At 38.8% G+C, this 22046-nt stretch overlaps 1 protein-coding gene across 4 annotated transcripts in view; it reads right to left on the reverse strand.

Moving 5' to 3' along the window:
* Positions 1-8420, reverse strand: part of LOC100010782 (baculoviral IAP repeat-containing protein 2) — a 45202-nt gene extending 36782 nt beyond the window's left edge. For all 4 annotated transcript variants that reach the window (XM_007494972.3, XM_007494971.3, XM_007494970.3 and 1 more), the window contains exon 1: positions 7829-8420. The gene's annotated coding sequence lies outside the window, so the exon portion shown is untranslated. The remainder of the gene's footprint in view (positions 1-7828) is intronic.
* Positions 8421-22046: the final 13626 nt, after the last annotated feature.

Raw genomic sequence — 22046 nt, forward strand, 5'->3', positions numbered from 1 at the left:
ATAAAACACTTTCCTCACAATTAAAACTAGATCTAAATAATTGGGAAAACATTAATTGCTCATGGATAGGACAAGCTAACATAATAAAAATGACAATCCTACCCAAACTAATTTACTTATTTAGTACCATACCCATCGAATTACCAAAAAACTTTTTTACTGAATTAAAAAAATATAACAAAGTTCATTTGGAAGAACAAAAGATCAAGGATATCCAGGGAAATAATGAAAAAAAAATGTGAAGGAAGGAGGCCTAGCAGTACCAGATCTCAAACTATAATATAAAGCAGTAGTCATCAAAACAATATGGTACTGGCTAAGAGACAGAAAGGAGGATCAGTAGAATAGACTTGGAGTATGGGACCTCAGCAAGACAGTCTATGATAAACCCAAAGATCCCAGGTTTGGGGACCAAAATCCACTATTTCATAAAAACTGCTGGGAAAATTGGAAGACAGTATTGAGAGAGATTGGGTTTGGATCAAAATCTCACACCTTACACCAAGATAAACTCAGAATGGGTGAATGACTTGAATATAAAGAAGGAAACTATAAGTAAATTAGGTGAACATAGAATAGTATACTTGTCAGATCTTTGGTAAAGGAAAGATTTTAAGACCAAGCAAAAGTTGGAAAAGACTACAAAATGTAAAATAAATAACTTTGATTACATTAAATTAAAAAGGTTTTGTACAAACAAAACCAATGCAACCAAAATTAGAAGGGAAGCAACAAATTGGGGGAAAATCTTCATAACAATAATCTCTGATAAAGGTCTAATTCTCAAATTTAAAGAGCTAAATCAATTGTACAAAAAAAAATCAAGCCATTCCCCATACCTAGCAGATTGGCTAATATGACAGCAAAGGAAAGTAATAAATGTTGGAGGGAATTTGGCAAAGTTGGGACATTAATGCATTGCTGGTGGAATTGTGAATTGATCTGACCATTCTGGAGGGCAATTTGGAACTATGACCAAAGGGCACTAAAAGACTGTCTACCCTTTGAGTTTGTACTGCACTGCTGGGTTTGTACCCCAAAGAGATAATAAGGAAAAAGACACGTACAAGAATATTCATAGCTGCGCTCTTTGTGGTGGCAAAAAATTGGAAAATCAGGGGATGCCCTCCAATTGGGGAATGGCTGAACAAATTGTGGTATATGTTGGTGATGGAATACTATTGTGCTCAAAGGAATAATGAACTGGAAGAATCCCATGTGAACTGGAATGACCTCCAGGAATTGATGCAGAGCGAGAGGAGAACCAGGAGAACATTATATACAGAGACTGTCGTACAATAGAATGTAATGGATTTCTCCATTAGTGGCAATGCAGTGATCCTGAACAACTCTAATGGATTTACAAGAAAGAACTTTATCCACAGTCAGAGGAAAAACTACGGGAGTAGAAACAAAAGAAAAACAACTGCTCAATTACATGGGTCAATGGGAATATGATTGGGAATATAGACTCTAAATGATCACCCTAGTGCAAACATCAACATGGAAATAGATTTTTGATCAAGGACACATGTAAAATCCAGTGGAACTGCATGTCAGCTATGGGAAGGGAAATAATGATTCTTGTAACCAAGGGAAAATGTTCTAAATTGACTAAAAATTTCAAAAAATAAATTAAAAAATAAAGGCACTGATCTATATGGTTAAGAAAAGCTGAAAAGAAGGGAATAATAACATTTATATATATATATATATATACATACATACACACACACACACACACACACACATACACACATATGTATATCCCCCACCATTTCTGGAGAGTACCTACAATGTAAAATAAATAAAACAAGTAAAAAAACAGCATGTAATCCAAAAGGACAATATCCAAAAGAAAACAGCCTTCAATAAAACTTATGGTCTCAGCTGACTTTATCCAAATGCATAAAGTCTGGGTAACAAGTAAACAAGCTAATGCTGAGGGCAAACTCTGACCTGACAGGAATCACTGAAATTTGGCATAAAGTATCCCATAAATGGAATATGGCCATCAAAGGAAATACATTATTCAATAGGCATAAATGGAGTAGCACGGTATACTGAGAAGACATGAATATTCTTGTGAAGAAAAGAAGGCAAAGAACACTTGGGTGAATACCAACAGAGGGATCAAGAGAAGTGATACTGTCCTTAGAATTTACAAGAAACCACCAGGACAGGAAAAAGAAATGTCAGAGTAGAGAGGAAAGAGATCACAAGTATATAGAAGGTATGATATAATAGTGATAAGAGAGCTCAAATTTCTAGGTATTTTCAGTAGCTTTCTCTCTGCCCAAAACAATTCTGAATAACTTCTTGGCTTGCCTTAATAATAATTTATCCTTTCAAAAGATGAAAGAAATAACAAAGATTAACTTATTCTGGATCTAATTCTTACCAATATAAAGACTTCAACAAGGATATACTGTATTCAAAATGAAGTGTTTAACCTTATTCAATTCTTCCATAACACCATAACAGGAGTATTGCGTTCAGTTCTGGATACCAAATGTTAGGAAAAACTGATAAACCAGAAGATGGCAAACAGGATAGGGAAAAGTCTTGAAATTATTCTATATGAAAACTGGTTAAAGGAACAGGGGATCTTTCACCTGGAGAAAAGATGGTAAGAGAATAACTCTTCATGTATCACATGGAAAGATACCAGACTATTTGGCCCCAAAAAGCAAAACTAGGTGTAGAAAGTGAAAGCAGCTAAGACAAACTATAACTTGTAGGAAGGAAACACCTTCAAGGATTGACTTTGTGCTTTAAAAATAGGATGAGTTATATACCTCAGGAGTTGACTTTCATTGGAGATCTTCATACACAAGCTAATAAGGACTATTGTTAGGTAGGTTGTAGATCTCTATAGACTTCTTTTCTTCTAAATAAATTCTTCCCTGGGTTTTACAAAAACACTTTCTTCCTATCAGTCTCCTTTTGTTGGTTCATCTTCTACATCATGTTCCCTAATTGTAGTTTAACTGAAGGCTTTATCCTAGGGAACCCCAACTACTTTCATGGATTTTTCATCATTATAGAAATCCACATCAGTTCCAATTAGTTTCTTTCCACAGTGTCCACTCATTATGACCAACTCAAGGTCCTCGAAACAAATCTCAAATTCAACACATCTAATTACAGGACCCATTATGTGATTTTACTGAAAAGCTATCCCTTCTAAAACATTTCCTATTTCTGTTGGGTACCATCTTCCAAGTTTGTAATTTTGTTGTTCAGTATGTCTTGACTCTTTGTGACCTGCTTTGGGATTTTTTTGGCAAAGATACTAGAATGGTTTGCCATTTCCTTCTTCAGTTCATTTTATAGCTGAGGAATGGAGGCAAACAAGGTTAAATGACTTGCTCAGGGTCACACAGCTAGTATACAGTATTGATTCCAAGACAGAAGGTAAGAGTTCTTTAAAAACAAATAAACTCCACTGGCTTCCTATCACCTCTAAAATAAAATATAAAATTATATCTTCATAACCTAGACCTACTCCACTTCCACCATTTCAGTCTTTATCTACTCTACACCTCCCCATATGCTGGTCTCCTTTGCTCTCCTACAAGACAGGATCTCTTGACTGAGTATATTCTCTGGCTGTGCCCAATGCTTGAAATGATCTCCTTTATCTCTGCCTTAGGCTTCTCTGTCTTTCTTCAAATTCCAAATAAAATCCTATCTTCCTTAGGATATCTATCCTAATCCCTTTTAATTCTAGTACCTTCTCTGAGTAGATTATTTTCAGTTTATCCAGCTTGTTTGTACATAGTTTGCATAGTCTCCATTAGATGTTGGATTCTTTCTAGAGCAAGTTGTATTGTCTTGCCTTTGTGTTTCTTTGTATCTCCAGAACATACCACAGTGTCTGGCATAGGAGCTTAATAAATGTTTATTGACTAGGGAATTCTCAGTTTAATAGTAAAGTCTCTACTCTGTGACAAGCAATACCTGAGCAACTTGAAACAAAGCTATCAGATATGTGAATTAGTTAGAAGCTGTCATTTAAAGAAATCTTTAAGTAGGAATAATCTCACTGTCCTAAATGAAGACTACTCTATTATGGTAATATGAAATATTCCTCCCCTTAAAAAAATACATATATAACATTGTAGAGAACTGTCAGCTACAGTTACTGACCTTAGGCATGTTACTATAGTTTAAATTTTTTAAATGTATTTTTAAAATGTTAACTCTAAGGAAACTAGGAAATGGAACAGATGATATACAAACAGTAAATTATGATGATTTTAATTTTTCTCCCTGGTTAGTACAAATTCTAGTCAATAGTTTTTGGGAGAAAAATGTCAGACAATGGAGTTGGACATATCAGATCAATTTTATAAATAACGTTCAACAAAATTTCTGTCCTGGGTTCTTTTTTTTTTAATCTCCCTTGGAAATTGTTTCCATTATCATAGCTTTAATCATCAACTCCCAAATTTGTATATGCACTTTCACCTCTCTCCCAGAACTCCAGTCCTACATCTTCAACTACTTGTTCATTATTTCCACCTGGATGTCTCCAACTCAGCTTACCAAAACTAAATTCATTTTCCCCTAAAACCTTACCTAATTTTCCTTTTTTGTTGTGGTTGGTATTACCACATTCCAAGTCAATCCAAACTCATAAATCTTAAGAGTCTTCTTTACAGATATGCAATTCTATTGTTCCTTGACAGTATCTGTGACCTTTCTACACAAAGCTCACTATAAACAACCTCATTTCAGGTCTTCATTACCTTTTATCTGAGCTAGTATTTGCCTCCTAAGTGGTCTGCCTACCTATATTCTGTACCAGTGATTGCGAATATTTTAGAGACCATGTATCATACCCCCTCTCCCCTACTCAGACAGGAGAGGGTGAAAGGGAAGGGAATGGCCTGAGAGTTCCACTTAGGGGAAGGGGTAAGTGCAAAGGGACAGGGAGGTACAATAGAGAGGGGCAAGGGAGCAGTTTCCTCAGAGTCCCTCTGCCTTTCTAGTAACTAACTCTGCCAAGGAAGATACCAAACAGTTTACCATCATGATTCTATACCAAGGGGCCATGGAGTTACTACAAAAGATACACAAATTGGTATGCTGATCCATTGATGAGAGCAAATATACTTTCTGAAGACTAAAAAATGCTATATTATACATATATATACATATATATATATATATATTGCAGGGATATAGATATAGATAGATAGATATCACAGGGAAGGGGAGGAACAGTATACACCAAAATTATTTTATCAACATGGAGAACTCCCAGGGTAGAAATTCATTAATAAAGTTACCAAAGACAGAGTTTAATAGACTTGCCTCATGGTCACTCAGCCAGTATTTCAGAGGCAGATTTCAACACAGGTTTTCATGACTTCATATCTAGTCCTCTAATTTTCCTTTAAAAGTATATATACTATTTCTCAAATGTTTCTAAATGCTTGTGTGTAAATTTGTTAAGAAGCAGCATAAGAGGAATAGAGGTCTGAATGTGGAGTTAGGAGAACTGGATTCAAAATCTGCCGTAGACATTTACTAGCTGGTATGATTCTCAGCAAGTTACTTAACCTTTCCTGGTCTCAGTTCTTTCATCAAGTAAAATTAGGGGGTTGGTCTGGTTGGCATTTACTCACCTCTAAATCCATGAAAAGCATTTAGTAATGCTTTTCAATTCAATTCAAAGTAACTTTTGATATGTATTCTCTCCATCTATTATTACTAATTGTATTTAACTACTCTGTATATATTCTTAGTTATTAACTATATAATTATGTTGCATATAGAATGGGAAGGATCCTCACAGATATTTTCTTCTTTGTACTTAATTTGTACTTAATGTACTTAAATTCTTAGCATGTAACAGAGTCTGATATATAAGTTCTTAATACTTACTGATTATCAGTGACACTGACATTAAAAAGGATCCTCATGCCAAAAAGGCAAAGAATCACTAGTCAATCTGCCTAATCTAATTCAGACTCAATTCTTTAACCTAGAATTCAAGGCCTTCCATATCTAGCTCCAACCTGTTTTTCCAGTATTATTGCAAACTATTCCTCTCTCTACACCTGAAAAACTGGCCTACTTTTTCTCTATTTGTTTTCTGCTCTCTCATTTCAAGGCATTTGCATTTATAAATGCCTAAAATATATTCTCTCCAAATTTCCCCCAAAAAAAAATTTGTTAAATTTCTTCTTTCTTCAAGGTTCAACTCAGATGCCACTTCCTTTTCAAATTTCACCCAATACTTTACCTAGATTCTTCTTTATACATAATAAAGTATTGCTAATGTGTGCCTGTCTCCCCTCCCCCACTCAATTATAAGGTTCTCCAGAACTAGTGCAGTGCCGTATATATTAAGGACTTAATAAAAAAAGACTTTCATGTTTACATATTATTTTAAGGCATACAATGCACTGTTCCCAATAGGTAGCTCATGTAAAGTGTTATTGTCATTTTACAGATGAAGACATAAGTTTAGAGAGGTTAAGGAAGAACTGTTCAAAGTCACAAAGTATCAGGATTCAAATACAGGTCTCCAGGGTACAATTTCCTAAGTGTCTGGCCTGGCATAAAGTAAATATATAATAAATATCTTAAAATTTTTTTAAAACTTTACTTTCCATCTTAGAATTAATGTCATGTATGGTTCCAAGGCAGAAGGGCAGTAAGGGCTAGGTAATGAGGGTTAAGTGACTTCCCCTGTGTCACACACTTGTCTAAGGCCAAATTTGAATCCAGGATCTCCCATCTCTCTGGGCTTGGGACTTAACCGAACCACTTAACTGACTCCCATTAATTTTTTAAATTATGCTAACAATTTTACTTTAAATTACAATATGTATAATATCTTAAAAAGTAGTGTGTGACAAAAGTTCTGGATTTGCAGTCACAGGTCTTGAGCTGTACCCCTTTTTGTGAGCCAATGGACAACTCACTTCACCTCTTTGGCCCTCAATTTTCTCATGTCAGTTAATAAACGTTCATTAAGCAACTCCTGAGTGCCACAAAATCACAAGATGTCTTACTAACTTGGGATCCAAGAATTTTCAAGACTTTCCTAACCGCATTTCTATTTACTCAGCTTCCTTTACCATGCTCTGTATTTTGTTTTCTGCACTTAAAAAAGATGCGGTGTCCATAAGTTTCACCAGACTGTCAAAGGGGTCCATGACACACACCCAAGGCTGAAGACTTACCAATACACTACTACACGTAAATGATCTGAGGGGCCCTTCCATCTCTAAAATCTTATGAACGGTTATGGTTATCAAAAATAAAGGTTAGAGAAAGGACAAAGGGTTAGGGATGAGAAACCATTAATTCGAGGTCTACCACCAAACGAAAACTCCGCAAGCACCTGGAAAGTTGTCAAGCTGAATAAGCATTTATCAAGCACCTACAACGTGTGGGGGGTGAGGGGGGGGGACAAAAACGGTGCAGGGGACTGGGGGAAATTTTTTAAAATAATGTTTTTATTTTTAAAAAAAACAGGCAGTCGGGAAATGTTTAGGATCTTCGTATACTACAGTTTCTTCCTTGGAGGCAGCCCATTCTAGCTAGCTTGCCAGCCCTGAGGCTAGAAAACTGAGAAAACCTAGGGTGGCCCTAGGGAGAATAGGACGAGGGGTCTGCCCCGTCTCCACAGCGTCCCCAGCGACTCCCCAACCGACTCCCCAACCCCCACCGCGGCACTTCCCGGAGTAGGACCACACAGAGGGGCAGCTGCAGCCCCAACGCCCCCTCCCTCGGGACCGGGTACCCGCCTTCCCTCTCAACCCCGACCCGCTGTGATCGAAGGGGGTGGGGGGGGAACCGTACTTACTGCAGTCTCAGGGGGGCGGGGTTGGTAAAGGGAGAAACAGAAGCAAGTCCGGCTTCCAGGGCGACTTCTCACGGGCTTTGGCCCACAGTCTGTCCCGAGAAGCTGAAACAGTTGGGGGGCACAGGGCCAGGGGCAGCCGTTAGCCCCACACCCCTCCCCGAGATAGGGCCCCCAGGCCCTCTTCCCCGCGGACGCTGACGCAGCATTAACGTCATCACGCCCCCTCCGGCCTGGAGTAGAATGGGAAGCAGCTGCGTCAACACCACCCAGGGGCGGGGCGAGACTGAGTGTGGCTGAGCTGCCAGAAACTCCGCGAGGATGAAAGACTGTTGTTAGGGGAGAAGCTGGCTAAACTCGGTTAAGGTTGGGCTGGGAGTGTAAATAAAATCGACATCTTTTTCTGTTATGCCCCTTTCCTCCTCTGAGCCCCTCCTCCCCCCATTATATGGGGTCACTTCACAGCGTTTCGCTCTAGGCCTTTTTATTTTCATTCCAGCAAACCCTAGCCCGAAAGTAACGGAGGATCAATGTGGACCAGTGGCTTTTTAAAGGATGGCAAGAGCCGCCTCAGGGCAGGGCACTGACGCAGTGGCAACTGACCCGGCTTTTCTGACATTTGCGCATGCGCGGGGTGCTAGTAGAGACGTGGAAGAAACTGCTTGGGAACCTTTTCAGCAAAGGCCTGTGTTTAAGGCAGGCCTGTTCCTTGGCAATTTGGGTAGCCTTATCACTTATTCTTCCATAAAATAGCCCAATTCCTAGTTCATCTTCTTTTTGAGAATAAAGCAGACTTTTTTTAGGGGAGCTTGGTGAAGGTCTCAAACTGATAAGAGTTCCTGTTAGGCCTAGAGCAGTAACCAGCCAGCCAGGGGAATTCCAAGTCCCTCTACCATTTCCTGTTTCCTATGTCTTCTTCACTTAACATCCTGTAATAGAGGGAAAAGAAATGTCATATCTCCCAGTGAGTAAAAGTAAGAACCCCAACATCTTTTGAGAATTGGTTCAGAGTTTCATTTGTTAGATATAAAATACAAAAATACAAAAGGCAGTGGGGGCTGGGGGGTGGGGTGGCGGGAAGTAATAGAGAGCTAGAATACAGGATCATAGTGCTAGAAAGGGACCTTGGAGGTTATCTATACTAATGCTTTCATTTTATAGATGAGAAAACTGAGACCAAGAAAGAGGAAATGACTTCTTTGAATGTCCAGAAATGATGTTTATAGAAAATGATAGTTATAAATGTTTATAGAAATGCTGTTTATAGAAAGTGTTAAAGAAAACTATAAACCTAGGTTATATAAATCCTGTGTCCTTGCCACTACACTCACTGTCTCTCATAGCTTCAACTAGCTCCAGGTCTAGTTTCCCTTGTCAATTGGACTTCTCTGAGATATCCAACTGACAACTCAAATTTAACATGTCAAAAGTAAACTCACTGTCTGAATTTAGTATTTCATTTATTGGTACACATGTCATTCACTTTTAAAATTTTTTAAAATATTTGTCTTTTCCAGATTATGTTGATACAATTTTTAATAATCATTTTCTGACATTTTTAATCCCTATTCTCTATCCCTCCCACCCTTCCCCAAAAAGGCAGGCAATATGATACAGGGTATACATATATTATCATAGAATACCCATTTCTATGTTCATCATGTTGTGAACCAAGACATATATTGCTTATACTAAAGAAAAATTCATGGAGGAAATAAGATAAAGAATAGCATATTTCAATTTGCATTTAGACTCCCCTTCCTTCTATAGCAGTGGATATATTTTTTCATCATGGATCCCTTGGAGTTGTCCTGGATCCTTGCCTTGTTGATAATAGATATCATTCACTATTGCTCATCATATACTATTGTTTGTGTGTACAACATTTTCCTGGTTCTGCTTATTTCATTTTGTATCAATCACTTCATATAATTTTTTCCAGGTTTTTTGTGCATGACATCTGAGAATAGAACCAGTGTCTTCTTTGTATCTCTCTCAATCCCTAGAAACTCCCCTTACTATTAAAGCTCAGTAATTATTTGCTGGTTAATTGGCAGTTGCCAAAACAAGAAGCAGATCTACTCTTGTAGAGCCATTATCCTGTTAGTTATTAAATGCTACCTTGTAGAAGAAACAGAATTAGCTGATTCACTGACAAGGGGATCATTAAAGATCATTGCCCAAAGTCACAATTTTAGACCACCTAGAAGCTAAGCAGTCCTAAAAGTTTGTTTCATTACGAAGCATTCTCAAGAGCCAAAGCAAGCACTTTAACCAAAGCATTCGACTACTATGAGCTTCTCCCTAGATTCATACTTTTTTAAGACACCTCCCACCTTTTGTACTGTTACTCTGCTAGAATTCTCTTTATATTTCTTATTCTTTTCTATAGTGTTTCCCGTTATCTTTCTAGCTACCAAATAACTCCCTTAGAACTATCCTGGAACAGAGTATGAAGCTTTTTTTGCACTCCTTAAACCCCCCACAACCAACCAAAAATAACTCCATAAAATCAACACTAAAAGTGGCAAAAACAGGCATCTGGATTGAAGTTGAACAGCCAAAGACAACTAGGGAGGAAGGTTTCTGACTTCCCTGGCCTCAATCCCACCTCCAGGGCCAGGAACAGATTACATAGAGGGAATCCATGAGGCAGCCATAGAGGGCAGGATTAGCAGCCTCACCTTGTTTGCTGAGCCAGGAGAGTTTGCATCCCGGAGGATACTCCTAGTTTCCAAATCTATAGACAAAGGGCCCTGGGAACACTTGCAGCCTCAGCTCAGAAGACCCAGTGGCTTAGACCACTGATGGGGATGGAAGAAGCAGACACCTCTGAGTTGCAGGGTTCCAAGTGCTAAGGGCAGGAACTCAAGCCTCATTGCTAACAAAGGAGTGGCTTTGGAGACTGGAGAAATGGCACCTGGATACCTGCTCTGTAGGGGGATGATAGGAGAGGAGGAAGGAGGAGGGAGGACACCAGTGAGTGTTTGCCACAGCAGAAGGTGAAACTTGCTACTTACAATTGCAGTAGCAGAACTGCCTGTTGGCTCTGGTTGGAGCATCTGAGGAAAACTATAGACTAAGACCAGAAGTACATCTGACTGAACTATAAAAAACCTGTAATAACTAAATAGGACTCAGGAAAAATACACACAAATAATAATCTTGAAACCTGAAATATACATCAACACAACAGGAACTCGGGCTTCAGAAAAAAAGTTAATTATTAAGTCTATTGGCCTGACTTCTAAAATTAAAATAAATAAAAATGAACAAGCAAAGGAGAAACAACCTAATTATTGAGAGCTATTATTGTTACAAGGGAATCACTTTAAAAGACTGATATATATTAATTTAAGGTCGCCAAGGAATCAGCTATGTAATTCCTAAATGAAAAACTCAAGTCAGCCGTCAGCCTTTTTTGGAGTTTAATTACAATAGGAGCAAGAAAGGAATTAGAGATATATATAGAGAGAGAGAAAAGGGGAGAGAAGGGAATAGGGCTTAAATACCCCTTCTGTTTAGGCTGGGCCAAAAGGCCCAAGCCCTTAGATAGCTGGGGCAAAGAAAAGAGATCAGTCCCTATTACTCACGTGTCCAAAATGGAGAAACAGTCTCAGAGGCCCCCACCTTCAGCTTCCTTCAGAGCAAGCTTCCTCAGAGCCCAGGAACAACACCGACCCAAAAAAAACACCACCTCCTTCAGTCTCCAGACCCTCCTATCTTTAAGGACACCATCCAAGTTGCCTCCCCTCAGTCCTCACATCTACCAATCACTCTTCATCAATTTCCCTGTCAATGGAGGCTCTCGCTTAACCCAGGACCGCCCAGAGGTTTCTGGCTTTTGCACATGTCTGTTGAAGGTCATATTTTCAAATGATTAAATCTATACTCCTTTGCTACAGCCCTTTCTAAATCCTGATAACTTGAGTATGGTAGAGATTGGAATAATTAAATTTTGATCTAGGCTGCAGCCCTTACTCAATCCTATTAGGACTGAATAGGGTGGAGATTTATTCCAAGTATCTCCATTGTATCAATTCTAAATCAATCAAGACTCAAAGAAATTCCTGTTCTATGCTTAAGCATAGGTCAAAGTCCTTTCCATTGTTCAGCAAAGGGTTTCTGTCCTAAAGTAATCTTAAGAAGGGAAGAGAAGGAACCTCCCATGCCAATGGAGTTCCCATTCCAATAGACTATCAGTAAGAAATTTTCCAAGTATGAAATATCCCAATGGTGAAATTTTCAACAATTATAAGTCTAAGGAAATTTGAGGTTTACATTATGAGGACAGAGAAGATCTTGGCTCAAATTCAAAGGACAGTGAAGTAAAAACACCTACTTCAAAAGCAAATGCACACTGTGAATGTGAATGGAATGAATTCATTCATAAAACAAAAACAGATAGCAAGATGGATCAAAAATCAAAATCCAACAATAGGATGTTTTCAAGAAATACACTTAAAAATAAGAGGCACATATATAATAAAAAAAATAAAAGGCTGGAACATATACTGTGTTTCAGCTGATACAAAGAAAGCAGGGGTAGCAATCATGATCTCAAACAAAATTAAAGGTTAAAGATAAACAGGGAAATTGTATTATGTTAAAAGGCACCATCAATAACAGCATTATCAGTTTTAAATCTATATGTACCAAATGTTATAGCATTGAAATTTTTAAAGGAAAAATGAAATGAATTACAGATGGAAATAGAGAATAATAAATTATATATATTTACATATAAATGATAAAATAATAGCAGAGAACTTAAACTCTCCCTCTCGGAACTAAAAAAATCTAACCAGAAAATAAATAAGAAGTCAATGAGATGAATAGAATCTTAGAGAAATTTGTGTGAAGTATCATAGGTGTTACTGAGTCCAACACCCTGAAACTGTGTCCCTGCATAGTCAGTAAAAGTGGAAAGCATAGGTATAAATGGATTTTTTCATAAAATTATACAAAGCATCTACCTAAAACTATCAGCAAGTATTATCTGTAATGGGGAAAAGCTAGAAGCCTCCCTAATAAAATCAGGAGTGAAAGAAGGATGCCTATTATCACTAATATTATTTAACCTAGAATTAGAAATGTCAGCAATAGTAATAAGAGAAGAAAAATAAATTGAAATCAGAATGGGCAAAGAGGTAATAAAACTCTTTGCTGATGATATAATGGTATATATAGAAAATCCCAGAAATTCAACTAAAAAGCTAGTTGAAGCTATCAATAACTTTAGCAAAGTAGCAGGATATAAAATAAATCCACATAAATCATTAGCATTTTTATATATTACTGACAATGCCCTCCAAGAACAGGTATAAATACTCCATTTAAAATAACCAAAGAGAAGGCAGCTGGGTGGCTCAGAGGATTGAGGGTCAGGCCCAGAGATGGGAGGTCATGGGTTCAAATCTGGCCTTAGACACTTCCTAGCTGTGTGGCCCTGGGCAAGCCACTTAACCCCCATTGCCTCTCCTTTACCACTCTTCTCTTCTGCCTTGGAACCAATACTCAGTATTGATTCTAAGACAGAAAGTAAGGGTTTAAAAAAATGAAATAAAATAACCAAAGATAGAATAAAATACTTGGGACTATACTTGCCAAAACAAACCTAGGATTTACATGAGCATAATTATAAATACTTTTTAACACAAAGAAAGTCGCATCTAAATAACTGGAGAAATATTACTTGCTCATGGATGGGAATCATGGGAACCAATATAATCCAAATGATCATCCTTCCTAAACTAATCTACTTATTCAATACATCCCAATTAAATTACCAAAAAATTCTTTTGAGTTAGAAAAAATAATAAAATTCACTTGGAAAAAAGAAAAGATCAAGAATATCAAAGGAATTGATGGGGAAAAAAGTAAAGGAAGGGGTTCTAACAATACCAGATTTTAAATTGTATTTAATTATCAAAACTTGTCAGAGGTTGATAACTTGGAGCCCATCTAAGATAAAGATCTGAGTGCCCTCTCTCAAGAGGCCAAAAATCAGAATCTGTCTGAGAATGAGCCCAAGTACCCTCTCCCTCCCCTTCTTTAGGCCTCTTTTAGTAATACGTGTCTATTGCTGGCAAAGGTAACAAAATAAAACCATGTGCCCATGGCTAATATACCTGCTCAAACAGCCTGCTCCACCAGTGTCCCAACCCAAGAAGGAAAGCGCTAGCCACAGAAGACCTATCTATTTATTCCCAGACTACATCAACACATAATGGCAAGAAGTCAAGGCTCCTGGAAAATATAGTTCAAAGGCACAAGATTTCGAATTATATACCATTTACGTTTACTGTCCCTCCCCTTCCCTTTCATACTCCAGGTGACTCTTCTATCTCAGCACTAAAACCTCTCCCAGCTGTGATCACAACCTCTGCAGACACAGCTCCACTTATTCCTCTCCCTCCCATACTTTACCCTGCCTCTTCCAACTCAGCTGACTCCTATATCACTTAACTTGCTCTTCCTTGCCCACCTCCTGCCCATCTTCCACCCAAAGCTACTAAGACTACCATGGTTAAACAGGCTTTAGCAAGTGCACCTCCTGAGGAGAGAGTATAAATAATTGGCCTTCCCAGTCATTTCAAGAGAGAATCCTAAAAACCCTGAAGAAAGATGGGCAGAACACAAAACTTTTGAATTTAAGACCCCTAAGGCACTCAGGGATAGCATGGTCCAGAACTGGAACACAGCTCCCTTCACAATGGCGCTAATTAAAAATATCAACCAGCAATTACTCACACCAGAAGACTGGTACACACTAGCAGAATCTGTGTGTCTATTTAGATTGGAAATTGAAATTTCAAGATTTATGTAAGGAACAAGCAAAAGCTAACAGGAGAGCCAGAATAGGCATTTCATATGATGAATTGGTTGGAGAAGGTGAATTTGAAATTGTTGATAGGTAATTATTATATACAGAACAGATCTATAGTAAAATTGCTATGTGAAATTAATATCTGTACTCTAGAAATACAATTCCCAGCACTTTATGCTTCTCCTGCTGTTGCATGCTGATGTAGGCAGAATAGAAATTCTGTGTAGTTCTACTTCTTGCTCTCTTCCTGTGGTGGCAGCTGTGGACATGGGGTTTTTGAGTAGGTAGAAAAACTAGTCACATGGTTTTATTTTGTTAATTACCCTTTTATTCCTTTACTTCTAGTGATTATTAATATACTATATAAAACATAATACTTAGAGCATTGGACATTAATTTAAATCCTACATTATTGGCAACACGAAGTCTCTAATTCAGAACCTTTAAGTACTGAGGCTTTCCCCTCAGGGAGCTCTCCTCAGAGCTAAGTCAGGGGCTCTTGGACAAGAGGGATAAGTCCCTTCTCATGTCCATCTGCCTGTGCCTGTCTGCTTGAACCCCTGTGGAAGTTGAGCTACTGCTGCTACTGCTGATTCAGCCTGGGTGGTCCCTGCTCAGCCTGAAGCCTCTGCTTGCCTGTGACCAGACCCCTTGCTGTGAGCCTACACCTTGTCTTTTCATCACACAAGCTGGGAGTTCTTAAGAAGCAGGTGAAGTATAAACCCTTCTTTCCCTTGCATTGCTTATACCTGAGTGCTCCCTTGTTGAGGTCTGGAAGTATAGGTGCTTCTTTCAGGCAATAATCAGCCTAAGGAGACGCTTCCACCCTCTTAACTCCCCTGATGGCTACCCCTTCCTTCCATCCCCCAGCATGGGATAGCCACTTAAATTTCCAGCTTGGAACCTTAAGGGCTTTTTAGACTAGCAATAAATGCTTCCTACCCCATTTACCTCCAAGGTTGATTTTAAACTAACCCAAGAGGGCTTCCAGGCTCCTGGCTGTGGGGGGTTGGGACTGAGGTATTAACCCACATGGAGGTCTCCCATGCCAACCCTCTAGATCCTAACACCCAGTAGCTCAGTGGATTTAAAGCCAGATTTTAAGAAATTAGTCTCTCAGTTGTAACCTGAATTCCATACTCATACACCTTTTTGTTCCCCAAATCAGTTTAACTAAGCAGCTCTGAGGAGTTTTTTTTCTTCATTGTGCCTAAAATAGTGTTTTTTAAAATACTGTGACTGGGAAACTGCATCCCCCAGCATGCTCCAGGGGTCATTCTCCCCCCCCCCCCCCACACACACACACACTTCCTGGTGTTGGATTGGTCTTGAATGGACCAATCCTATGCTAGGGAGGGACCATGCCTCCTTACTTCCAGCATGGAATTGGTCTACATAAGGACCAATCCCGCACCCAGGAAGGGCCTTTGAATCTGACAAGATTTGGGATTTTAGTGGGAATAATCAATTTCAGGCTAGGAAAACTCTGGTGTTTTTTCATTAAATAAAGTTTTTGAAAGATCAAAGTGAGATGGTTTTCTTTCTTTCAGCTCTACAATAGAAAGCTTTTGTTCAACTTCCATAACAGCCTCTGGGTAAAGCCTTTCAGGCATCCTCCATTTTTTAAGACTAGCTAAGAGAGGTGTGTCTAAGAAAGGCATTTCTAACCATGTTAGCAATTAAAGAATGACTTTTTCTTACTCTAGATAAGCCTATACTGCCAAAGAGAGTTCCAATTGTTCAAAACTTCAGAATAGTGTTATTTAGCACTGTTCCTGGCAGGGCTCCTATTCATGGCATATTTTCTACTCGAGAAATCAACACAGTTACTTTGATAAACTACAGACTCAAATAGACAAACTTTAGGAACACTTCAGTAATTTTAAAATTCAAAAGGAAGATTCTTTTCCATTTAAAACTGTCCAGCCCATACCTAAAACTAATTTACTTCTATCTCTTATTGTGCAGCTTTTGGAAGCTCATGGCCCAACCTCCATCACCTTGCTCCTCCCCCCTTCCTTGACCTCTCCATCTATCTTTCTTTTCTCCCACCCAGGCCCTGCCTCTTCCTCTCCCCTACTTCCACTCCTGCCAGATCTCCTTTGCCTTGCCTCTTCTTCCCCTGCCCTGCCCCTTCCCCTGTCCCAATCCCTTCCCACTTTACCTGACCCACCCCCTCACCTGTCCCACCCCTGTCCTGCCCCTCCTCCTAAATCCCACCCCCATTCCTTCCCTGTCCCTCCTCCCAAACCCCACCCCCATTCCTCCTGCCCTGCCTCCCCAGACCAACCCTTTTCTCTTAGTCCACCTATACATCCCACTTCCCTTACCTGTTCCATAGCAACCCAAACATCCAGCCAGGAGACATAAATCACAAATAATTCAGTTAAAGTCCTATTCCCCTTAAAAGTACCCACTTTCAATAAAGTTGGAGAGGTGATGCCCTTAAGACACTATTGTAAACCTTAAAATTCCTTAGACTTATAAATGTTGGAAATTTCACCATTGGGAAATTTTATACTTGGAAAATTTCTTACTGATAGTCTATTGGAATGTGAACCCCATTCACATGGGAGGTTCCTCCTCCTCCCTTCTTAAGATTACTTTAGGACAGAAACCTTTTGCTGAACAATGGAAAGGACTTTGACCTATGCTTAAGCATAGAACAGGAATTTCTTTGAGTCATGATTGATTTTAGAATTGATACAATGGAGATACTTGGAATCAATCTCCACCCTACTCAGTCCTAACAGGATTGAGGAAGGGCTGCAGCATAGATCAAAATTTAATTATTCCAATCTCTACCCTACTCAGGTTAACAGGATTTAGGAAGGGCTGTAGCAAAGGATCAAAGATTTAATTATTTGAAAATATGACCTTCAACAGACATGTGCAAAGCCAGAGACCTCTGGGCGGTCCTGGGTTAAGCTAGAGCCTCCATTGGCACAGGGAAATTGATGGACAGTGATTGGTAGATGTGAGAACTGAGGGGAGGGAACTTGGATGGTTTCCTTAAAGATAGAGGGGTCTGAAGACTCAGGGGGGTGGTTGAGGAGTTGGTCTGAGTGGTTGGAGTGTGCTCTGAGAAGCTTGCTCTGAAGGAAGCTGAAGGTAGGGGCCTCTGAGACTGTTTCTCCATTTTGGTCACGTGAGTAATAGGGACTGATCTCTTTTCTTTGCCCCAGCTATCTAAGGGCTTGGGCCTTTTGGCCCAGCCTAAACAGAAGGGGTATTTAAGCCCTATTCCCTTCTCTCCTCTTTCTCTCTCCCTCTCTCTCTCTATCTCTAATTCCTTTCTTCCTCCTGTTTGTAATTAAACTCCATAAAAGGTTGACTGCTGACTTGAGTTTTCATTTAGGAATTACATAGCTGAATTCCTTGGCGACCTTAAATTAATATATATCAGTCTTTTAAAGTGATTTCCTTGTCACACTATACACCCTTTACCCCTTTAGATATTGAGAGATTCAAGCAAAATACTCATACTTTTGAAGATGAAAGTATCAGAGTAATAAAAAAGATTGAAAATATCTGTAAAATGTATGATCTGGTATGGCAGGACATGGAAATTTTACTGCAAGCTTTCTTGATAGAAAGAGAGAAAAATAAAATCCTCTCTCTCACTCATGAGACACAAGGAAGCAGTTCATTGGCCCTGGAAGGACCCAAAATGGAATTTAAATACAGAGGACAGTTACTTAAAACTATACCAGGCCAGAGATGCATTACTCACAACAATTAGAGCTTGCTTTGATAGGCCTGGGATATGGGCAAAATTCAAGGATATTAGACAGAAACAAGAGGAAAATCCCTCCCAGTTTATGGATAGACTTATTGAGCTGAGAGGTAGATATGTAGATTTAGACTTGTCCAGAGAAAGGGATGTTAGAAAAATACATAGGCAATTCATTAAAAATTGCTGCAAAGTTGTTAGAGACTATTTTAAGATTAGCTGCCAGAATTGGGACTCTGGATCTCGAGTAATTGAGGAAAGTAGCAGTTTATGTGTGTAAGGACTATGAACAGAAAGATGAGAAGAAGAGTACCTTAGTGGAGGATTTAAGGAGAGAAATGAAACTTTTAAAGGAGGAAAATAAAAGACTAAAAGAAAATCAGAGAGTGGCCATAGTCCCTTTTCAGGAATCCACAAATCAATCATTAATGTGTTACTTATATGGAAAAAGAGATCATGTAATGATGGTCTGTGAGAAGTGGAATCAGGTAATTAGAAATAATGACAACTTTAGAAATAATAATAATTACAGAAATAATAATTCAACTGAGGCATATGATAATATACAACAAAATACCCAACAACAATATATACAAAATGGGGCTTGTCCAAGCTATATAGTAGTAGTCTCTTGGTAACCGAGGATAACAATTGTCTTTGTGCACTTTCATCTGTGTTGTAGATGAGTGCGCACAAAGACACTTGTGCGTGAAGGAGATTTAAGTGGAAAAGCCGATGCACAGAGACAGTCCCACTCTCTCGGTGTTGGAAGCCTGGGTCCAGTGGCACGAAAAGTCATTACACCTGGAGACTTCCTCAGCTGCATTGGATGGCCATGTTGTCTTTTGTGCTCCAACACGCCCTAAGCACTCCACAGTGCTTTGCTGCGTCACCCTCTCAGCCGTTGTACCTTCTTATCGGTTTCTTCCGTCTGTTTGGTCGAAGCAGTCTTCACATGCTGGGTGAGCAAAGCCCTGGTTCACCAGGGGTTGATGACCTGATGGCCACCCTCACAAGGTTTAGCTGGCTTGTCAAAGCCATTGCCCGGGGTGTGGCCACTGCCGCATGCTAGCAGCTACTGGGAGCCACAAGTGAGAGCTGGGTGTCAGGTGGGGGTCAGAGGCTGGAGAGTTCCCTAGAAGGGCATGACAAGCCCTCCATACCAATGATACTACCCCTCCCTGAACATCCCATATACCCCAAGCCATACTCAAGGTGAAAATGCCCCTCAGTGTGGGGGACCTCAGAGAAATATGCAAGCATCTTTATAATGGGGGGGGGGGGAGGAGGGCACTAGAATCAAAGAGTGAAACCTTTGATTTCCCATACTGTGATGTTTCAATGCCAATTATTCCTATCCATTCACACATACCCTCATAGTGATGAACCTCATGTAATCCTAAAAGTTAGAAACTCCTATGATGATTGCCTCTTAGACACTAGAACATCCAGATCAGTATTAATGTGTAAACCTGATTCTGAATGCAATTCTATTGGCTCACTAAATGTAGTGGAGGTATCAGGGCCACCTCTAAAAGTACCAAAGCTTTCCACTTGAATGGTATCTGTAGGACCACTAACAGTAGAACATTCTTTTCTCCTAATGCCTAATTCCCCAATAAACTTACTAGGGAAGGGATCTTTTATGCAAGCTTAGAGCCACAATAACTTGCTCTCCAGATAATTCTATGTCACTAGAATTGCCTGAGAAATCCTTAACTTTACTCCCTGTACTTCTTTCAGACACTTAGGAGATGAAGGAGCCTCTTACCTTTGAAATCCAAGCTGATATACCTGAATCTCTTTAGGCCCCATCATCTTATGATGTCGATCTACTTAAATCAACTGTTCCTGTTCAGATTAGGATGAAAAATGGGCCACCTCCTTCCAACCTGTATGGATAAACCAATGGCCAATATCTGGAGAAAAGCTCCATCATATAAACAAATTAGTACAAGAACAGCTAGAATTGGGACACAATAGGGAAACAAACAGTTCATGGAACTTCCCTATCTTTATTATTCCCAAAAAGTCAGGAAAAATGGAGATTTGTTCATGATTTAAGGAAGATCAATGAACAAACGCTTAACATGTCAGCCAGACATTCCATCTCCTAGTCCAATTCCTATAGATTGGAATCTCAAAGTTAGAGATTCAAAGGACTGTTTCTTCCATATTCCTCTGTCTCTGGAGGACTATCACAGATTCACCTTTTTCAGTTCCAGCCATAAATTTTAATACACCTTTTAAAAGATATGAATTGTGTATACTCCCACAGGGAATGCAAAATAGAGTGACATTGTGTCAAAAATATGTAGCCCAAGCACTTGAAAAAGTGAGGGATAAATATGAAAAGCAAGATATATGCCAATATTTAGATGATATACTACTAGTAGCACCATCTACTGGCATAGTTCAGGAAATGCTAGTGGACACTAAAGCCGCATAAGCTAAGATGGGAATCTTTCCTGAGAAGATTCAAATTAATCCTCCTTATAAATATCTAGGCACCTGTATATGAACAGGAGATCAGACCCCAGAAAGTAGAGATTTGTAGAAATTGCTTAAAAACTCTAAATGATTTTCAAAAATTAATTGGTGATATAAATTGGCTTAAACTCTTTGTAAAAATAACCACAGGAGAATTGGAAAACTTATTTGATACTCTAAGAGGAGACATTTCACTTTCCTCACCCAGGGAACTTTCACCTGAAGCTGGAAAAGAATTACAAAAAGTTGAATCAGCTTTGTCAAAAGCCAGATTATTTAAAATTGACCCTTCTTTACCTTTAGTAGCCTCAGTTGTAAGCACAAGGTACATGGCCACTGGTGTATTACATCAAGGGGAACACATAATTGTATGGTTGCATTTATCAAATCAGCAAACAAAATCACTTAGTAGTTATCTAGAATAGAGTTGGTAGTAACTCAAATTAGAAAAAGATCTCAACAGCTAATTGGTTGAGATCCCAATACCATTTACCTCCCAATCACACAAGAACAAGTTCAAAATTTACTTGCACAGTCCCTACCATGGCAAATTGCTTTTGCAGATTTTACAGGAAAAACTGATAATCACATCCCTAGCAACAAAATCTTACAATTTGTAAAATTAACTCCAATTATTTTAAAAAATATATCTGTACAACCTATTATTGTTGTGAATATTTTAACTGATGCATCAAAATACGGCTAAGCAGGAAAGTTGTATGAACAATTGTGTCATGTTAATGCACACACAATATAGTTCTCCCCAAAAGGCTGAATTAGCAGCAGTCAGGAATGTGCTTAAGGACATTATAGAACTTTGCAACATTATATGTGATTCATTGTATGTTTATCTGGTGATTCTTTAAAAGCCACAAAAATTAAACTAGTGCAAGATACAGAATTAGTTCTGTTGTTTCACACCACACAGAATGCAATCTTGCAAAGCCAAAAGAAACATTTTATAACATACATTTGCTCTCACATGAATCTTCTTGAACCTCTGAAAGGTCACTGGCCTAGTAGCCACTACTTTTCACTCTTGTTTACAATAAAGTGCAAAATATTTTAAATCTCAATTTTCCATGACTATAAGACAAACTAGAGAAACTATTTGGCAATGCAAATTTTATGCTCCTTCACTTCAAGGAGCTGACCAATAAAGTTTTCAG

Source organism: Monodelphis domestica, chromosome 4 (assembly GCF_027887165.1).
Source record: "Monodelphis domestica isolate mMonDom1 chromosome 4, mMonDom1.pri, whole genome shotgun sequence".
Lineage (NCBI taxonomy): Eukaryota > Metazoa > Chordata > Mammalia > Didelphimorphia > Didelphidae > Monodelphis > Monodelphis domestica.